General features: G+C 38.3%; 1 protein-coding gene across 1 annotated transcript in view; it reads left to right on the top strand.

Annotated features, from left to right (window-relative positions):
• Window positions 1–19325, top strand: part of PLXNC1 (plexin C1) — a 305776-nt gene that overhangs the window by 11522 nt on the left and 274929 nt on the right. The gene's annotated exons all lie outside the window — the stretch shown is intronic.

Here is a 19325-nt window from a genome sequence, read left to right as displayed (position 1 = left end):
AACAACTCTAATGCTGGGGAAAATGTATGAAGAAGCAGTATGTGGGCATTAGACAATAGGCAACAGAGGACCATAATCCTTGAGAGAAGGAAACTACATGAAGTGAACTTCCCATTCATCCCTATGAAAAGTTCAATATGTGAAAAAAAAATCTGCCTGTTGCCATGTTGCAAATCAAGGCACAGGGAAGTGGAACCCAAACAGAGTGCAGTGGTTTCTTTGGGTTGAGAAAAGACAGATCAGAATTCAGGGATACTGAGGCTGCTGGAATTTTTAGGGTAGGGCACCCGAGAGGAGAGAGGCTTAAAATTATGGATAAAGATCTCCTTGAGCCTTGGCTGGGTACTAAGCTGCACACGTTCAGGGTGAGGCTCCAAAAGGTGCGACAGAGAACAACTACTGTGAGGTGTGAGCTGAATGGGGATTCCAGAGATATTTCAGTTCTGATAAACCAGAGAGTAAATCCCTCACTAAAAATCCACAGCAGTTAGTGGAGACTCCAGAATAACCACACATTAGGAGTACGGCTACTCTAGCCCTAGAGTAAGAACTACTTTAGACCTGCCCTAAAAAAGCCTAAAACCAAACCTTGACAAAATCAAGCTAAGCTGCAAATAAATGAACTGCCAGCCAGAACAAAACTCAATACTTATTAAAGGAAGACTCTCAACCAAATAGCATCCCCAAAGTCAGGCACACAGTAACAAATTACTACATATACAAAGAAGCAGGACAATGTGTTACATATTCTGGAGAAACAGATAGTCAATAGTAATAAATCCAGAGTTGACAGAGATATTAGCGTTAATGGGCCAGGACTTCAAAACAGCTTTTATAAATATATTCAAGGATTTAAGAGAAAATGTGGACATTATGTGTGGGTAGAAGAAGAATCAAAGCAGCGTGGAAACCTTAAAAATGAAACAAATGTGAATCCTCAGAGTGAAAAATACAATCTATGAAGTTAAAAATTCACTGGATGGGTCTAACAGATTTGACATTGTAGAAGAAAAGTTCAGTAAACTTGAAGACAGGTCAAAAGAAATAATCTAAACTTCTTAAAAGAATTTTATAAATAAGCACAACCTCAGTGATTCTAGGACCATATCTAGAAAGCGAACATACTTGTAATTATAGTCCCAGAAGAAGAGAAAGGAAACAAGGGGTCAGAAAAAAATGTTTGAAGAAACAGTAACTGAAATTTTTCTAAATTTGATGATAAATAACCTGAAAGCCTCAAACCTCAATAAATTCCAAGCAGGATAAATAGACAGAAAACTAATTCTATCTAGTCATATCATATTCCAATTGCTGAGAACAGCAATGACAAAATTCTGAAAGGAGAGAAATATCACCTACAGGGGACTGATGATAAGAACAAGAACTAACTTCTCATCAAAATCAATGCAAACCAGAGGAAAATGGAATAACATTTAAAGGGCTAAAAGGAGGGGGGAAACCCTGGCAACCTACAATTCTATCAATACATACAGCAAAAAAGTCCTTAAAAAAATGAAGTAGAAATAAAGGCATTTCCATATAAACAAATGCTGAAAGAATTCATTACAATAGACTGTGGTACAGGAAATGTAAACAGAAGTCCATCAGGCTGAAATGAAATAATAACAGAAAGTTGAATCTACATGAAGGAATGAAGAGCACCAGAAATGATAAATACACAGGGAAATATATGAAATACTTTTATTGTTTATTAATTTATTTAAAAGACAATGGACTAAGGTAGAAATAATAATATATCAAGGGAGTTTATAACATATACAGAAGTAAAATATATGACAGTAAAAGCAGAAGGAACAGAAGAAAGTGAAGGAAAGTATATTGCATAAGTATATGGCATACCGGCATACCTCGTTTTATTGCACTTTGCTTCATTGTGCTTCACAGATACTGCATTTTTTACAAATTGAAGGTTTGTGGCAACCCTGTGTCCAGCAAGTCTATTGGCTCCATTTTTCCAAAAGCATATTCTCAATTTATGTCTCTGTGTCACATCTTGCTAATTCTCACACTATTTCAAACTTTTTGAAATACCATTACCATTATATTTGTATGGTTATCTGTGATCAGTAATCTTTGATGTTACTTTTGCAATTTTTTTGTTTTGTATTTTTAAATTAAGGTATGTACATTGTGTTTTTAGGCATAAGGCTACTGCACACTTAAAATACTACAGTATAGTGTAAACATAACTTTTATTTATTTTAATTTATTTTTTTTAAACATCTTTATTGGAGTATAACTGCTTTACAATGGTGTGTTAGTTTCTGCTTTACAACAAAGTGAATCAGCTATACATATACGTATAGCCCCATATCTCCTCCCTTTTGCATCTCCCTCCCACCCTCCCTACCCCACCTCTCTAGGTGGTCACAAAGTACGGAGCTGATCTCCCTGTGCTATGCAGCTGCTTCCCACTGGCTATCTATTTTACATTTGGTAATATATATTAGTTCATGCCACTCTCTCACTTCGTCCCAGCTTACCCTTCCCCCTCCCTGTGTCCTCAAGTCCATTCTCTACATCTGCATCATTATTCCTGTCCTCCCCCTAGGTTCTTCAGAACCATTTTTTTTTTTAGATTCCATATATATGTGTTAGCATATGGTATTTGTTTTTCTCTTTCTGACTTACTTCACTCTGTATGACAGACTCTAGGTCCATCCACCTCACTACAAATAACTCAAATTCGTTTCCTTTTATGGCTGAGTAATATTCCATTGTATATATGTGCCACATCTTCTTTATCCATTCATCTGTCAATGGACACTTAGGTTACTTCCATGTCCTGGCTATTGTAAATAGAGCTGCAGTGAACATTGTGGTACATGACTCTTTTCGAATTGTGGTTTTCTCAGGGTATATGCCCAGTAGTGGGATTGCTGGGTCATATGGTAGTTCTATTTTTTGTTTTTTAAGGAACCTCCATACTGTTCTCCATAGTGGTTGTATCAGTTTACATTCCCACCAACAGTGCAAGAGGGTTCACTTTTCTCCACACCCTCTCCAGTATTTATTGTTTGTAGATTTTTTGATGATGGCCATTCTGACCGGTGTGAGGTGATACCTCATTGTAGTTTTGATTTGCATTTCTCTAATGATTAGTGATGTTGAGCATTCTTTCATGTGTTTGTTGGCTGTCTGTATATCTTCTTTGGAGAAATGTCTATTTAGATCTTCTGCCCATTTTTGGATTGGGTTGGTTGTTTTTTTGATATTGAGCTGCATGATCTGCTTGTAAATTTTGGAGATTAATCCTTTGTCAGTTGTTTCATTTGCAACTATTTTCTCCCATTCTGAGGGTTGTCTTTTTGTCTTGTTTATGGTTTCCTTTGCTGTGCAAAAGTAAGTTTCATTGGGTCCCATTTGTTTTTTTTTGTTTTGTTTTTATTTCCATTTCTCTAGGAGGTGGGTCAAAAAGGATCTTGCTGTGATTTATGTCATAGAGTGTTCTGCCTACGTTTTCCTCTAAGAGTTTTATAGTGTCTGGCCTTACATTTAGGTCTTTAATCCATTTTGAGTTTATTTTTGTGTATGGTGTTAGGGAATGTTCTAATTTCATTCTTTTACAGCAGCACTTATTGAAGAGGCTGTCTTTTCTCCATTGTATGTTCTTGCCTCCTTTATCAAAAATAAGGTGACCATATATGCGTGGGTTTATCTCTAGGCTTTCTATCCTGTTCCACTAATCTATATTTCTGTTTTTGTGCCATTACCATACTGTCTTGATTACTGCCGCTTTGTAGTATAGTCTGAAGTAAGGGAGCCTGATTCCTCCAGCTCCGTTTTTTTTTTCTCAAGATTGCTTTGGCTATTCGAGATCTTTTGTGTTTCCATATAAGTTGTGAAATTTTGTCTTCTGGTTCTCTGAAAAATGCCATTGGTAGTTTGCTAGGGATTGCATTGAATCTGTGAATTGCTTTAGGTAGTATAGTCATTTTCACAATGTTGATTCTTTCAATCCAAGAACATGGTATATATCTCCATCTGTTTGTATCATCTTTAATTTCTTTCATCAATGTCTTATAGTTTTCTGCATACAGGTCTTTGTCTCCATAGGTAGGTTTATTCCTAGGTATTTTATTCTTTTTGTTGCAGTGGTAAATGGCAGTGTTTCCTTAATTACTCTTTCAGAGTTTTCATCATTCGTGTATAGGAATGCAAGAGATTTCTGTGCATTAATTTTGTATCCTGCAACTTTACCAAATTCGTTGATTAGCTCTAGTAGTTTTCTGGTGGCATCTTTAGGATTTCCTATGCATAGTATCATGGCATCTGCAAACAGTTTTATTTATTTTCCAATTTGTATTCCTTTTATTTCTTTTTCTTCTGCGATTGCCATGGCTAGGACTTACAAAACTACGTTGAATAACAGTGGTAAAGGGGCAGCCTTGTTTTGTTCTTGATCTTAGTGGAAATGGTTTCAGTTTTTCACCATTGAGAACGATGTTGGCTGTCGGTTTGTCATATATGGACTTTATTATGTTGAGGTAGGTTCCCTCTATGCCTACTTTCTGGAGAGTTTTTGTCATAAATGGGTGTTGAATTTTGTTGAAAGCTTTTTCTGCATCTACTGAGATGATCATATGGTTTTTATCCTTCAGTTTGTTAATATGGTGTATTACATTGATTTGCATATATTGACGAATCCTTGCATTCCTGGGATAAACCCCACTAGATCATGGTGTATGATCCTTTTAATGTGTTGTTGGATTCTGTTTGCTAGTATTTTGTTGAGGAGCTTTGCCTCTATGTTCATCAGTGATATTGGCCTGTAGTTTTCTTTTTTCTGTGACATCTTTGTCTGGTTTTGGTATCAGGGTGATGGTGGCCTCGTAGAATGAGTTTGGGAGTGTTCCTCCCTCTGCTATATTTTGGAAGAGTTTGAGAAGGATAGGTGTTAGCTCTTCTCTAAATGTTTGATAGAATTCGCCTGTGAAGCCATCTGGTCCTGGGCTTTTGTTTGTTGGAAGATTTTTAATCACAGTTTCAATTTCATTACTTGTGATTGGTCTGTTCATACTTTATATTTCTTCCTGGTTCAGTCTGAGAAGGTTGTGCTTTTCTAAGGATTTGTCCATTTCTTCCAGGCTGTCCATTTTATTTGCATATAGTTGCTTGTAGTAATCTCTCATGATCCTTTGTATTTCTGCACAGTCAGTTGTTAGTTCTCCTTTTTCATTTCTAATTCTGTAGATTTGAGTCTTCTCCCTTTTTTTCTTAATGAGTCTGGCTAATGGTTTATCAATTTTGTTTATCTTCTCAGAGAACCAGCTTTTAGTTTTATTGATCTTGGCTATTGTTTCCTTCATTTATTTCTAATCTGATCTTTATGATTTCTTTCCTTCTGCTAACTTCGGGGTTTTTTTCTTCTTTTTCTCTAATTGCTTTAGGTGTAAGGTTAGGTTGTTTATTTGAGATTTTTCTTGTTTCTTGAGGTAGGATTGTATTGCTACAAACTTCCCTCTTAGAACTGCTTTTGCTGCATCCCATAAGTTTTGGGTCATCATGTTTTCATTGTCACTTGTTTCTAGGTATTTTTTTATTTCTTCAGTGATCTCTTGGTTATTTAGTAGCATATTGTTTAGCCTCCATGTGTTTGTTTTTTTACCGTTTTTTTCCCCTCTAATTGATATCTAGTCTCATAGCGTTGTGGTCAGAAAAGATACTTGATACAATTTCAATTTTCTTAAATTTACCAAGGCTTGATTTGTGACCCAAGATATGGTCTCTCCTGGAGAATGTTCTATGAGCACTTGAGAAGAAAGTGTATTCTAGTTTTTTTGGATGGAATGTCCTATAAATATCAGTGAAGTCCATCTTGTTTAATGTGTCATTTAAAGCTTGTGTTTCCTTATTTATTTTCATTCTGGATGATCTGTCCATTGGTGAAAGTGGGGTGTTAAAGTCCTTTTCTGTTGTGCTACTGTTGATTTCCCCCTTTATGGTTGTTAGCATTTGCCTTATGTATTGAGGTGCTCCTATGTTGGGTGCATATATATTTACAATTGTTATACCTTCTTCTTGGATTGATCCCTTGATCATTATATAGTGTCCTTCTTTGTCTCTTGTAATAGTCTTTATTTTATAGTCTATTTTGTCTGATATGAGAATTGCTACTCCAGCTTTCTTTTGATTTCCATTTGCATGGAATACCTTTTTCCATCCCCTCACTTTCAGTCTGTATGGGTCCCTAGGTCAAAGTGGGTGTCTTGTAGACAGCATATATATGGGTCATGTTTTTGTATCCATTCAGCCAGTCTATGTGTTTTGGCTGGAGCATTTAATCCATTTACATTTAAGGTAATTATCAATATGTATTTTCCTATTACCATTTTCTTAATTGTTTTGGGTGTTTTTTAAAATTTGCATTCAATTATTAAAATTACAATTTAAATTAGCTCTTAAACCTTCAAAGAGAAATTCTATCTAATAAATGCACATATAAATCTAGTATTTTTGTTAAAATAAAAAACATGCAGTTCTTCCTTGTTCTTTGATCAATGCTCAATTGACTTGTGAGTTTGACAGATTAATTTCCCCTAAACATTTGGCACCATTTATAAACCTGATTAATTCAGTTTCCTTAGACATTTTAAATTACAATTACAAATTTTAACACATCCAAATCCCTCAAGCATTTCAAACACTTAACAAGAAAGATTTACAAATCTAATAAGCAACAACTTCTTAACCACTTCTTTAACCACTGCTTATAAATGTAAGAAGTCTAAATTTCTAGAGTATTAAAGTTTCCAATATTTAACTAAATTTTGTATACAAACAACTTCTCTTATCTTAGTTATCAATTTAAAATCACAAGTACAAAATGTGCATCCCTCAATGATTTCAACTTGAAATCAAAATTCTAACACCAAATAAATAATCCTGAAAAACCCAAGTTAAAGCCTGTAAGTTTAATGTCAATCACATTTTCTTTTTTTTCACACACACACACTGTATTTTATTTTTACAAGAGATAAATAAACTGACACCAAGCATTGTAAATGGATGACCACAACAAAAGCAGCAATGATTGCAATTACCAAACACGAAACACACTCATACTATGTCATAATATTGACATTCAATCCAGTAATCCTCCACTGAAACAGCTCCTTTACTTTGCAGTGAAAATTGATTTGTATATTTTTTGCCTCTGAGTTCTTGTGGGATTTTTTTTTTTATTCAAACAGAAAGTCACAAAAATTATAATCATCCTCATCGGTTCACTCAGTCCCATGTAATTAATTTTTTTTTCATCTTGATCTTTTGTTAGCACTTTAATGAATTCATCAATTTTCCATTAGAGTTCTGAAAATGCTTATTCATTCAGTTCAGCAGTATAGTCAGTTACCAGAAACCTGTACTTGTCAGAGTCTTTTCCATGAATTCCTTGAATATGAAACCCTTTTATAGGAACATATTTGCAAAAGCATCAGAGTACACCCAGAACTGTCTGTAAATGACAAAAGACTTAAACATTACCCTGGTTAAAGATTTGGTGAAAGTTCATAATAATGCAATTGACAAGGAAATTTAGTTATTTCTGAGATATACATTTTAAAGTAATAACTAGAATTATGACATAACATGATACCAGAACATATAAGACTTTTAGAAATTTCATGTAACGTCTGAAACATTTATATTAACATATTTCCATACAAATAACCCAAAGAAAGTTTAGTATTAGTTGTTTTTTTTGTTTGTTTGTTTTTTTATACTGCAGGTTCTTATTAGTCATTAGTTTTATACACATTAGTGTATACATGTCAATCCCAATCGCCCAATTCAGCACACCACCATCCCCACCCCACCGCGGTTTTCCCCCTTTGGTGTCCATATGTTTGTTCTCTACATCTGTGTCTCAACTTCTGCCCTGCAAACCGGTTCATCTGTACCATTTTTCTAGGTTCCACATACATGCATTAATATACGATATTTGCTTTTCTCTTTCTGACTTACTTCACCCTGTATGACAGTCTCTAGATCCATCCATGTCTCAACAAATGACTCAATTTCATTCCTTTTTATAGCTGAGTAATATTCCATTGTATATATGTACCACATCTTCTTTATCCATTCATCTGTCGATGGGCATTTAGGTTGCTTCCATGACCTGGCTATTGTAAATAGTGCTGCAATGAACATTGGGGTGCATGTGTCTTTTTGAATTATGGTTTTCTCTGGGTATATGCCCAGTAGTGGGATTGCTGGATCATATGGTAATTCTATTTTTAGTTTTTTAAGGAACCTCCATACTGTTCTCCATAGTGGCTGTATCAGTTTACATTCCCACCAACAGTGCAAGAGGGTTCCCTTTTCTCCACACCCTCTCCAGCATTTGCTGTTTGTAGATTTTCTAATGAAGCCCATTCTAACTGGTGTGAGGTGATACCTCATTGTAGTTTTGATTTGCATTTCTCTAATAATTAGTGATGTTGACCAGCTTTTCATGTGCTTCTTGGCCATCTGTATGTCTTCTTTGGAGAAATATCTATTTAGGTCTTCTGCCCATTTTTGGATTGGGTTGTTTGTTTTTTTTATATTGAGCTGCATGAGCTGTTTATATATTTTGGAGATTAATCCTTTGTCCATTGATTCATTTGCAAATATTTTCTCCCATTCTGAGGGCTGTGTTTTCATCTTATGGTTTCCTTTGCTGTGCAAAAGCTTTTAAGTTTCATTAGGTCCCATTTGTTTATTTTTGTTTTTATTTCCATTACTCTAGGAGGTGGATCAAAAAAGATCTTGCTGTGATTTATGTCAAAGAGTGTTCTTCCTATGTTTTCCTCTAAGAGTTTTATAGTGTCCGGTCTTACATTTAGGTCTCGAATCCATTTTGAGTTTATTTTTGTGTATGGTGTTAGGGAGTGTTCTAATTTCATTCTTTTACATGTAGCTGTCCAGTTTTCCCAGCACCACTTATTGAAGAGACTGTCTTTTCTCCATTGTATGTCTTTGCCTCCTTTGTCATAGATTAGTTGACCATAGGTGCATGGGTTTATCTCTGGGCTTTCTATCTTGTTCCATTGATCTATGTTTCTGTTTTTGTGTCAGTACCATATTGTCTTGATTACTGTAGCTTTGTAGTATAGTCTGAAGTCAGGGAGTCTGATTCCTCCAGCTCCATTTTTTTTCCCTCAAGACTGCTTTGGCTGTTTGGGGTCTCTTGTGTCTCCATACAGATTTTAACATGATTTGTTCTAGTTCCATAAAAAATGCCATTGGTAATTTGATAGGGATTGCATTGAATCTGTAGATTGCTTTGGGTAGTATAGTCATTTTCACAATATTGGTTCTTCCAATCCAATAACATGGTATATCTCTCCATCTGTTGGCATCATCCTTAATTTCTTTCATCAGTGTCTTATAGTTTTCTGCATACAGGTCTTTTGTCTCCCTAGGTAGGTTTATTCCTAGGTATTTTATTCTTTTTGTTGCAATGGTAAATGGGAGTGTTTCCATAATTTCTCTTTCAGAGTTTTCATCATTAGTGTATAGGAATGCAAGAGATTTCTGTGCATTAAGTTTGTATCCTGCAACTTTACCAAATTCATTGATTAGCTCTAGTAGTTTTCTGGTGGCATTTTTAGGATTCTCTATGTATAGTATCATGTCATCTACAAACAGTGACAGTTTTACTTCTTCTTTTCCAATTTGTATTCCTTTTATTTCTTTTTCTTCTCTGATTGCTGTGGCTAGGACTTCCAAAACTATGTTGAATAATACTGGTGAGAGTGGACATCCTTGTCTTCTTCCTGATCTCAGAGGAAATGCTTTCAGTTTTTCACCATTGAGAATGATGTTTGCTGTGGGTTTGTCGTATATGGGCTTTATTATGTTGAGGTAGGTTCCCTCTATGCCCAGTTTCTGGAGAGTTTTTATCATAAATGGGTGTTGAATTTTGTTGAAAGCTTTTTCTGCATCTATTGAGATGATCATATGTTTTTATTCTTCAGTGTGTTAATATGGTGTATCACATTGATTGATTTGCATATATTGAAGAATCCTTGCATCCCTGGGATAAATCCCACTTGATCATGGTGTATGATCCTTTTAATGTGTTGTTGGATTCTGTTTGCTAGTATTTTGTTGAGGATTTTTGCATCTATATTCATCAGTGATATTGGTCTATAATTTTCTTTTTTTGTAGTATCTTTGTCTGGTTTTGGTATCAGGGTGATGGTGGCCTCATAGAATGAGTTTGGGAGTGTTCCTTCCTCTGCAATTTTTTGGAAGAGTTTGAGAAGGATGGGTGTTAGCTCTTCTCTAAATGTTTGATAGAATTCACCTGTGAAGCCATCTGGTTCTGGACTTTTGTTTGTTGGAAGATTTTTAATCACAGTTTCAATTTCATTACTTGTTATTGGTCTGTTCATATTTTGTTTCTTCCTGGTTCAGTCTTGGAAAGTTATACCTTTCTAAGCGTTTCTCCATTTCTTCCAGGCTGTCCATTTTATTGGCATAGAGTTGCTTGTACTAGTCTCTTAGGATGCTTTGTATTTCTGCAGTGTCTGTTGTAACTTCTCCTTTTTCATTTCTAATTTTATTGATTTGAGTCCTCTCCCTCTTTTTCTTGATGAGTTTGGCTAATGGTTTATCAATTTTGTTTATCTTCTCAAAGAACCAACTTTTAGGTTTATTGATCTTTGCCACTGTTTTCTTTGTTTCTCTTTCATTTATTTCTGCTCTGATCTTTATTATTTCTTTCTTTCTGCTAACTTTGGGTTTTGTTTGTTCTTCTTTCTCTAGTTCCTTTAGGTGTAAGGTTAGATTGTTTACTTGAGATTTTTCTTGTTTCTTGAGGTAGGCTTGTATAGCTATAAACTTCCCTCTTAGAACTGCTTTTGCTGCATCCCATAGGTTTTGGATCGTCGTGTTTTCATTGTCATTTGTCTCTAGGTATTTTTTGATTTCCTCTTTGATTTCTTCAGTGATCTCTTGGTTATTTAGTACCATATTGTTTAGCCTCCATGTGTTTGTGTTTTTTATGTTTTTTTTTTCCCTGTAATTCATTTCTAATCTCATAGCATTGTGGTTGGAAAAGATGCTTGATATGATTTCAATTTTCTTAAATTTACTGAGGCTTGATTTGTGACCCAGGATGTGATCTATCCTGGAGAATGTTCCATGCACACTTGAGAAGAAAATGTAATCTGCTGTTTTGGGATGGAATGTCCTATAAATATCAATTAAATCTATCTGGTCTATTGTGTCATTTAAAGCTTCTGTTTCCTTGTTTATTTTCATTTTGGATGATCTGTCCATTGGTGTAAGTGAGGTGTTAAAATCCGCCACTATTATTGTGTTACTGTTGATTTCCTCTTTTAGAGCTGTTAGCAGTTGCCTTATGTATTGAGGTGCTCCTATGTTGGGTGCATATATATTTATAATTGTTATATCTTCTTCTTGGATTGATCCCTTGATCATTATGTAGTGTCCTTCCTTGTCTCTTGTTACATTCTTTATTTTAAAGTCTATTTTATTTGACATGAGTATAGCTGCTCCAGCTTTCTTTTGATTTCCATTTGCATGGAATATCTTTTTCCATCCCCTCACTTTCAGTCTGTATGGGTCCCTAGGTCTGAAGTGGGTCTCTTGTAGACAGCATACATATGGGTCTTGTTTTTGTATCCATTCAGCAAGCCTGTGTCTTTTGGTTGGAGCATTTAATCCATTCACTTTTAAGGTAATTATTGATATGTATGTTCCTATGACCATTTTCTTAATTGTTTTGGGTTTGTTTTTGTAGGTCCTTGTCTGCTTTTGTGTTTGCCACTTAGAGAAGTTCCTTTAGCATTTGTTGTACAGCTGGTTTCGTGGTGCTGAATTCTCTTAGCTTTTGCTTGTCTGTAAAGTTTTTATTTCTCCATTGAATCTGAATGAGATCCTTGCTGGGTAGAGTAATCTTTGTTGTAGGTTCTTCCCTTTCATCACTTTAAGTATATCATGCCACTCCCTTCTGGCTTTTAGAGTTTCTGCTGAGAAATCAGCTGTTAATCTTATGGGAGTTCCCTTGTATGTTATTCGTTGTTTTTCCCTTGCTGCTTTCAATAATTTTTCTTTGTCTTTAATTTTTGCCAATTTGATTACTATGTGTCTTGGCGTGTTTCTCCTTGGGTTTATGCTGTATGGGACTTGCTGCGCTTCCTGGACTTGGGTGGCTATTTCCTTTCCCATGTTAGGGAAGTCATCGACTATAATCTCTTCAGACATTTCTTCTGGTCCTTTCTCTCGCTCTTCTCCTTCTGGGACCCCTATAATGCGAATGTTGTTGCGTTTAATGTTGTCCCAGAGGTCTCTTAGGCTGTCTTCATTTCTTTTCATTCTTTTTTCTTTAGTCTGTTCCGCAACAGTGAATTCCACCATTCTGTCTTCCAGGTCACTTATCCGTTCTTCTGCCTCAGTTATTCTGCTATTGATTCCTTCTAGTGTAGTTTTCATTTCAGTTATTGTATTGTTCATTTGTTTGTTTGTTCTTTAATTCTTCTAGGTCTTTGTTAAACATTTCTTGCATCTTCTCGATCTTTGCCTCCATTCTTTTTCAGAGGTCCTGGATCCTCTTCACTATCATTATTCTGAATTCTTTTTCTGGAAGTTGCCTATCTCCACTTCATTTAGTTGTTTTTCTGGGGTTTTATCTTGTTCCTTCATCTGGTACATAGCCCTCTGCCTTTTCATCTTGTCTGTCTTTCTGTGAATGTGGTTTTTGTTCCACAGGCTGCAGGATTGTAGTTCTTCTTGCTTCTGCTGTCTGCCCTCTGGTGGATGAGGCTATCTAAGAGGCTTGATGGGAGGGACTGGTAGTGGGTAGAGCTGACTGTTGCTCTGGTGGGCAGAGCTCAGTAAAACTTTAATCCAGTTGACTGTTGATGTGTGGGGCTGGATTCCTTCCCTGTTGGTTGTTTGGCCTGAGGCAACCCAACACTGGAGCCTACCTGGGCTCTCTGGTGGGGCTAATGGCAGACTCTGGGAAGTCTCACACCAAGGAGTACTTCCCAGAACTTCTGCTGCCAGTGTCCTTATCCTCATGGTGAGACACAGCCACCCCCCGCCTCTGCAGGAGACCCTCCAACACCAGCAGGTAGGTCTGGTTCAGTCTCCCCTAGGGTCACTGCTCCTTCCCCTGGGTCCCGATGTGCACACTACTTTGTGTGTGCCCTCCAAGAATGGAGTCTCTGTTTCCCCCAGTCCTGTCGAAGTCCTGCAATCAATTCCCACTAGGCTTCAAAGTCTGATTCTCTAGGAATTCCTCCTCCCGTTGCTGGACCCCTAGGTTGGGAAGCCTGATGTGGGGCTCACAACCTTCACTCCAGTGGGTGGACTTCTGTCATATAAGTGTTTGCCAGTCTGTGAGTCAGCCACCCACCAGTTATGGAATTTGATTTTGCTGTGATTGCGCCCCTCCTACCGTCTCATTGTGGCTTCTCCTTTGTCTTTGGATGTGGGGTATCTATTTTGGTGAGTTCCAGTGTCTTCCTGTCGACGATTGTCCAGCAGCTATTTGTGATTCTGGTGTTCTCACAAGAGGGAGTGAGAGCACGTCCTTCTACTCCACCATCTTGGTTCCTCTCTTGGGTTTGTTTTTGTAGGTCTTTTCCTTCTCTTGTGTTTCCTGCCTAGAGAAGTTCCTTTAGCATTTGTCATAAAGCTGATTTTGTGGTGCTGAATTCTCTTAACTTTTGCTTGTCTGTAAAGGTTTTAATTTCTCCATCAGGTCTGAATGAGATCCTTGCTGAGTAGAGTAATCTTGGTTGTAGGTTTTTCCCTTTCATCACTTTAAATATGTCCTGCCACTCCCTTCTGGCTTGCACAGTTTCTTCTGAACGATCAGCTGTTAACCTTATGTGGATTCCCTTGTATGTTATTTGTTGCTTTTTCCTGCTGCTTTTAATATTTTTTCTTTGTATTTAATTTTTCATAGTTTGATTCGTATGTGTCTTGGTGTGTTTCTCCTTGGATTTATCCTGTATGGGACTCTCTGTGCTTCCTGGACTTGATTGACTATTACCTTTCCCGTGTTAGGGAAGTTTTCAACTATAATCTCTTCACATATTTTCTCAGACCCTTTCTTTTTCTGTTCTTCTTCTGGGATCCCTGTAATTCGAATGTTGGTGGATTTAATGTTGTCCCAGATGTCTCTTGAGACTGTCCTTAATTCTTTTCATTTTTCCTTTATTCTGCTCTGCGGTAGTTATTTCCACTATTTTACCTTCCAGGTCACTTATCCGTTCTTCTGCCTCAGTTATTCTGCTATTGATTCCTTCTAGAGAATTTTTAATTTCATTTATTGTGTTGTTCATCACTGTTTATTTGCTCTTTAGTTGTTCTAAGTCCTCATTAAATGTTTTTTTGTATTTTCTCCATTCTCTTTCCAAGATTTTGGATCATCTTTACTATTATCACTCTGAATTCTATTTCGGGTAGACTGCCTATTTCCTCTTCATTCGTTTGGTCTGGTGCGTTTTTACCTTGCTCCTTCATCTGCTGCATATTTCTCTGTCTTCTCATTTTGTTTCACTTATGTGTTTGATGTCTCCTTTTGCAGGCTCTAGGTTAGTAGTTCCGTTGTTTTTGGTGTCTGCCCCCAGTGAGTGAGGTTGGTTCAGTGGCTTGTGTAGGCTTCCTTGTGGAGGGGTCTGGTGCCTGTGTTCTGGTGAGTGGGGCTGGATCTTGTCTTTCTGGTGGGCAGGGCCACGTCTGGTGGTGTATTTTGGGGTGTCTGTGAACTTAGTATGATTTTAGACAGCCTGTCTGCTCTTGGGTGGGGTTGTGTTTCTGTCTTGCTAGTTGTTTGGCACAGGACATCCAGCACTGGAGTTTGCTGGCCATTGGGTGGAGTTGGGTCTTAGAGTTGAGACGGAGATCTCTGGGAGAGCTCTTGCCAATTGATATTACGTGGGGCCAGGAGGTCTCTGGTGGTCCAGTGTCCTGAACTCGGCTCTCCCACCTCAGAGGCTCAGACCTGACACCAGGCCAGAGCACCAAGATCCTGTCAGCCACATGGCTCAGAAGAAAAGGGAGAAAAAAAGAAAGGAAAAATAAATAAAAATTTAAAAATAATAAATACAAAAAATTTTTTTAATTATTAAAATAAAAAATAAATACTAATTAAAAAAAGAAGAGAGCAGCCAAACCAATAAACAAATCCACCAGTGATAACAAGCACTAAACACTAAACTAAGATAAATATAAAAACCAGAAAAAAATCAGTCGCAAACTGCAAACCCCAAGTCTACAGTTGCTCCCAAAGTCCACTGCCTCAATTTTGGGTTGATTTGCTGTCTATTCGGGTATTCCACAGATGCTGGGTACATCAAGTTGGTTGTGAGGATTTAAGCCTGTGCTTCTGAGGCTGCACAGAGAAATTTCCCTTTCTCTTCTGTGTTCACACAGCTCCTGGGATTCGGCTTTGGTTTTAGCCCCACTTCTGCGTTTAGGTTGCCCTCAGGCATCTGTTCCCCGCCCAGACAGGAGGGGGTTAAAGCAGCAGCTTATTAGGGTGCTCTTGCTCATTGAGGCCAGAGGGAGGGAGGGGTACTGTGGTTATAATTGGAATGCAGGGCGAGCCCGCGGCGGCAGAGGCCTGCACAACATTGCAGGAGCCTGGGGCACACCGTGTGTTCTCCAAGGAAGTTGTCTCTGGATCACGGGACCCTGGCAGTGGCGGGCTGCACAGGCTCCTGGGGTGGGAGGGATGGGCTGTGGATTGTGAGGTCCGAGCTGATAGCCACGGCTCGCACCCGTCCCTGAAGTTCATTTAGGTGGTGCTCTGAATCCCCTCTCCTCACGCACCCCAAAACAATGGTCTCTTGCCTCTTAGGCAGGTCCAGACCTTTTCCCAGACTCCCTCCTGGCTATCTGTGCCACACTAGCCACCTTCAGGCTCTTTTCATGCAGCCAACCCCAGTCCTCTCCCTGGGATCTGACCTCTGAAACCCAAGCCTCAGCTCCCAGCCCACACCCGCCCTGATGGGTTAGCAGATAAGCCTCTCTGGCTGGTGAGTGCTGGTCGCACTGATCTTCTGTGTGGGTATCTCTCCGCCTTGCCCTATTGCTGCACTCTCCTCTGTGGCTCTGAAGCTTCCCCCTTGCCCACCCCTGGTCTCTGTCAGTGAAGGAGCTTCCTAGTGTGTGCAAACTTTTCCTCCTTCACAGCTCCCTCCTAGAGGTGCAGGTCCCATCCCTATTCTTTTGTCTCTGTTTATTCTTTTTTCTTTTGCCCTACGCAAGTACATGGGTATTTTCTTGCCTTTTGGGAAGTCTGAGATCTTCTGCCAGTGTTCAGTAGGTGTTCTGTAGGAGTTGTTCCACATGTAGATGTATTTTTGATGTATTTGTGGGGAGGAAGGTGATCTTCACGCCTTACTCCTCCGCCATGTTGAAGGTCCCCCTCTGGGGTCTTCATTAATATTACCAGGGACCCTCCCCTTAGGATTCACGGCCTTCCTGACATAAGAGAGATAAGATGGATACAGCCTGGCTAGAGAATCTTAGAGGACTTCATTGACTCCATAATGGTGGCATTGTTCCATGTGACTTGCAAGTACACGTGATTTATGACTTAGGCCATGGAGGCTATGTCACAGTAGACCATGTGACATCACAAACTCAAGTTAAAGGTATAAACTTTCAAAACAGTTTTTACAGGTTAAGCCTCTTTGCCACACTTAGATGTCTTCTCATACTTGTCTCCTCAACTTGGCCCTCTTATCGTCATCTTAATCGCTTACAGGCCAAAGTAAGCGGTGAGGCTATTGTGAGTGGTGATGGTCTCAGCACAGATGAAAACGTGACCTCTGCCCCAATTTGGAGATGTCTGTTAATGTTGGGCAGGTCTCACCTGGTGATCATATTGTCTTAAGGTTTCTCAGCCTCTTGGTACATACAACATCAGTGCGTAGCATTGGAAAAACCCCAAATGGATCCTGAGGCTCCAGATGTCTCAGCTGCAAGGACATTATTTAGAACCTCCTGAGTCTTCTTCAATATTAAGCCAACTCCAAAGTTTTCATAAACCTTAAACATTCTAGCTCTTTCTGTGTAATCATACTATGATCACAATCGGAGACTGACTCTACAACATCTTATCTGAAAGGGAATTTGGGTTCTAAACTGTGGTGAAAGCACCCTCCAGGGGAGCTAAGGGAAGGCATACCCACGCCAAGTTGCATTTTTTACATACCTCAGCTCTTTAAGCTCGTTCTATTTCCATTTGAGGACTTCCACTTGTAAAGTATCCACAATAGTTACTTTCTTTTGGTCTTTTTTGTGGATGACATAGTAGACGTTCCCTCTCCCAGGAATTTGAACAGTGGAATTGGGTTATGATTCCCCCACCCCCACCCCCGTTCTAGTCAATGGCCTCTGCTGATGATTGCTAGGCTATTGGCTCAGTTTCTATGGTTTAGTCGTTTGGGTTTTGCTAGAGATATCCTGGCAGTCAGCATCTTCCTATTTTCTGGAGGGAGTTGAGTTTGCTCACTCTCCTTCCCCAGATTTGGGTTGATCTATTCTCAGCTTTAATTGTTGCATTCATGAAATCTTGCCATGATCATTTCTGTAACCTTTGCAGTATTCAGAGATATTTGACCATAGCAGCCGCCAAGGTTCTGGCTCATGCTTTAGTCATTCCTTGACTGTACCATTCTGAGACTCCTGGCTGCCCTTCCCGTTCATTTGCCAAAACGCTATGGCCTATTTCAAGAATTTTTTTTTTTTTCAGTTTCTCTGTAAGTTTCATGTTAACTTGTTCTTTGGTCAGTTTCATTGCTTATCTTTATCTGAAGATTATTTTAACTTCCTACTTGTTGGACAGTTGCTATCTCAGGACTGTCACATTGATGTAGTAATCAAATTTTGGCTTGGTGCTCTGGTATATTTCTCATAAACTCTCCTGTTGTATTTCCCCTTCCCTCAGTGACCTTCTCAGCTGATGTCATATTTGGGCTGGTTGCCCCAAGAAAGGGGAGAAGTTGGATATGATGACACTAAGCAAGCATCCCTTGGCCATGTTGAATTATAGAATGATCGAATCTTAAAGTTAGGAGGGTATCTAAAGTTTGGTTAGTTCAACTTGCCTCCCAAAGGTAAGAATTTATTCTGCGGCAGCCTAATCCCCTCTTCTGCTTGAATCCTTTCAAGCAGGGAGAACTCATTACTTGGCTAAGTAAATTGCTCCCTTGTTTCCAGTTAACTGATAACAGGAATTTTTCTTTTTCTTTCATCAAAGAAGGTAAGCGTTCCTTGATGTGTGGCCACACCACTCAGCCTCTGCCTCCATGGTCATATTGCCTCCTCCTCTTCTTTCTTCTGTGTCTCTTAAAAAGACACATGTCATTGGATAGGTCATAGGGCCCACAGGATAATCCAGGACAATCTCCTCATCCAATATCCTTAAATTAATCATATCTTCAAAATCCTTTTTCCAAATAAGGTCACATCATAGGTTTGGGGAATTAGGACATGGACATACCTTTTTTTTTTTTTTTGGAGGGGGCCAGTATTCAGCCCACTAGAATGGTGAGTAGTCTTGAGCATTACAAAGTTCACAGCTCAGTTGATTTTTATCATTTTAGGATGAACTTGATTTTACGTATAACCTTTTTCTTTTAGTGATCAAGTGTTTTATATAAACCCAGAACTCAGTGAAGAGATTTCACTTCCACTGTAGCACTTTGTGACTTAAGCAAGTGGCCAAATGTAGATCCACACTATCATATCAGGAAAGCAAAAAGAGTAATTATATTACAAACAAACAAACAAACAAACAAAAAAACCAAGAAAACCCTCTCCTCTTTTTTACTCTTTTTCCCCGTAGGATTTGTGGCTCGTCAAGTATAACTCCTTTTGCTAAGGTTGCTCATTCAGACTATGTTGGTGTTTCTAGGAGTTCTCCTTATTAAAAAAGAAGTCAGACTTTCTACTTCATTTAAAATGGAAATTCTCCACCTAACATTGGGTTGACTGAGGTCTTCTGGGAAATTCTCCTGTGCAGTCTCTTTACCTGAAACACAAAGTCTTTATAAAAGAAACTCTGTGATTAAAGAAAAATCATCATAATTCCAAAGGACTTGGCCTATAATTTGTTGTATTTTTAAGTGAATTGCATTTGCTTTACTGTTTTATGGAAGAATTAAATGTAATTTGTATCTCTGGGGTAAAAAGATCAACTTCTTCATGTATATATTTGTCTTTTTCTAGTGTTTGGTAATCATTACTGAGGCACATTTTTCTTGTTCACACAAGTCCCTCTTCTTGGTGTGAAAATATACTGACATTTGCTGCCCCTTCTATATCAT

Source organism: Balaenoptera acutorostrata, chromosome 11 (genome assembly GCF_949987535.1).
Source record: "Balaenoptera acutorostrata chromosome 11, mBalAcu1.1, whole genome shotgun sequence".
Classification (NCBI taxonomy): domain Eukaryota; kingdom Metazoa; phylum Chordata; class Mammalia; order Artiodactyla; family Balaenopteridae; genus Balaenoptera; species Balaenoptera acutorostrata.
Note: the sequence above shows the minus strand (reverse complement) of the source record. Positions and strands in the feature narration are given on the sequence as shown.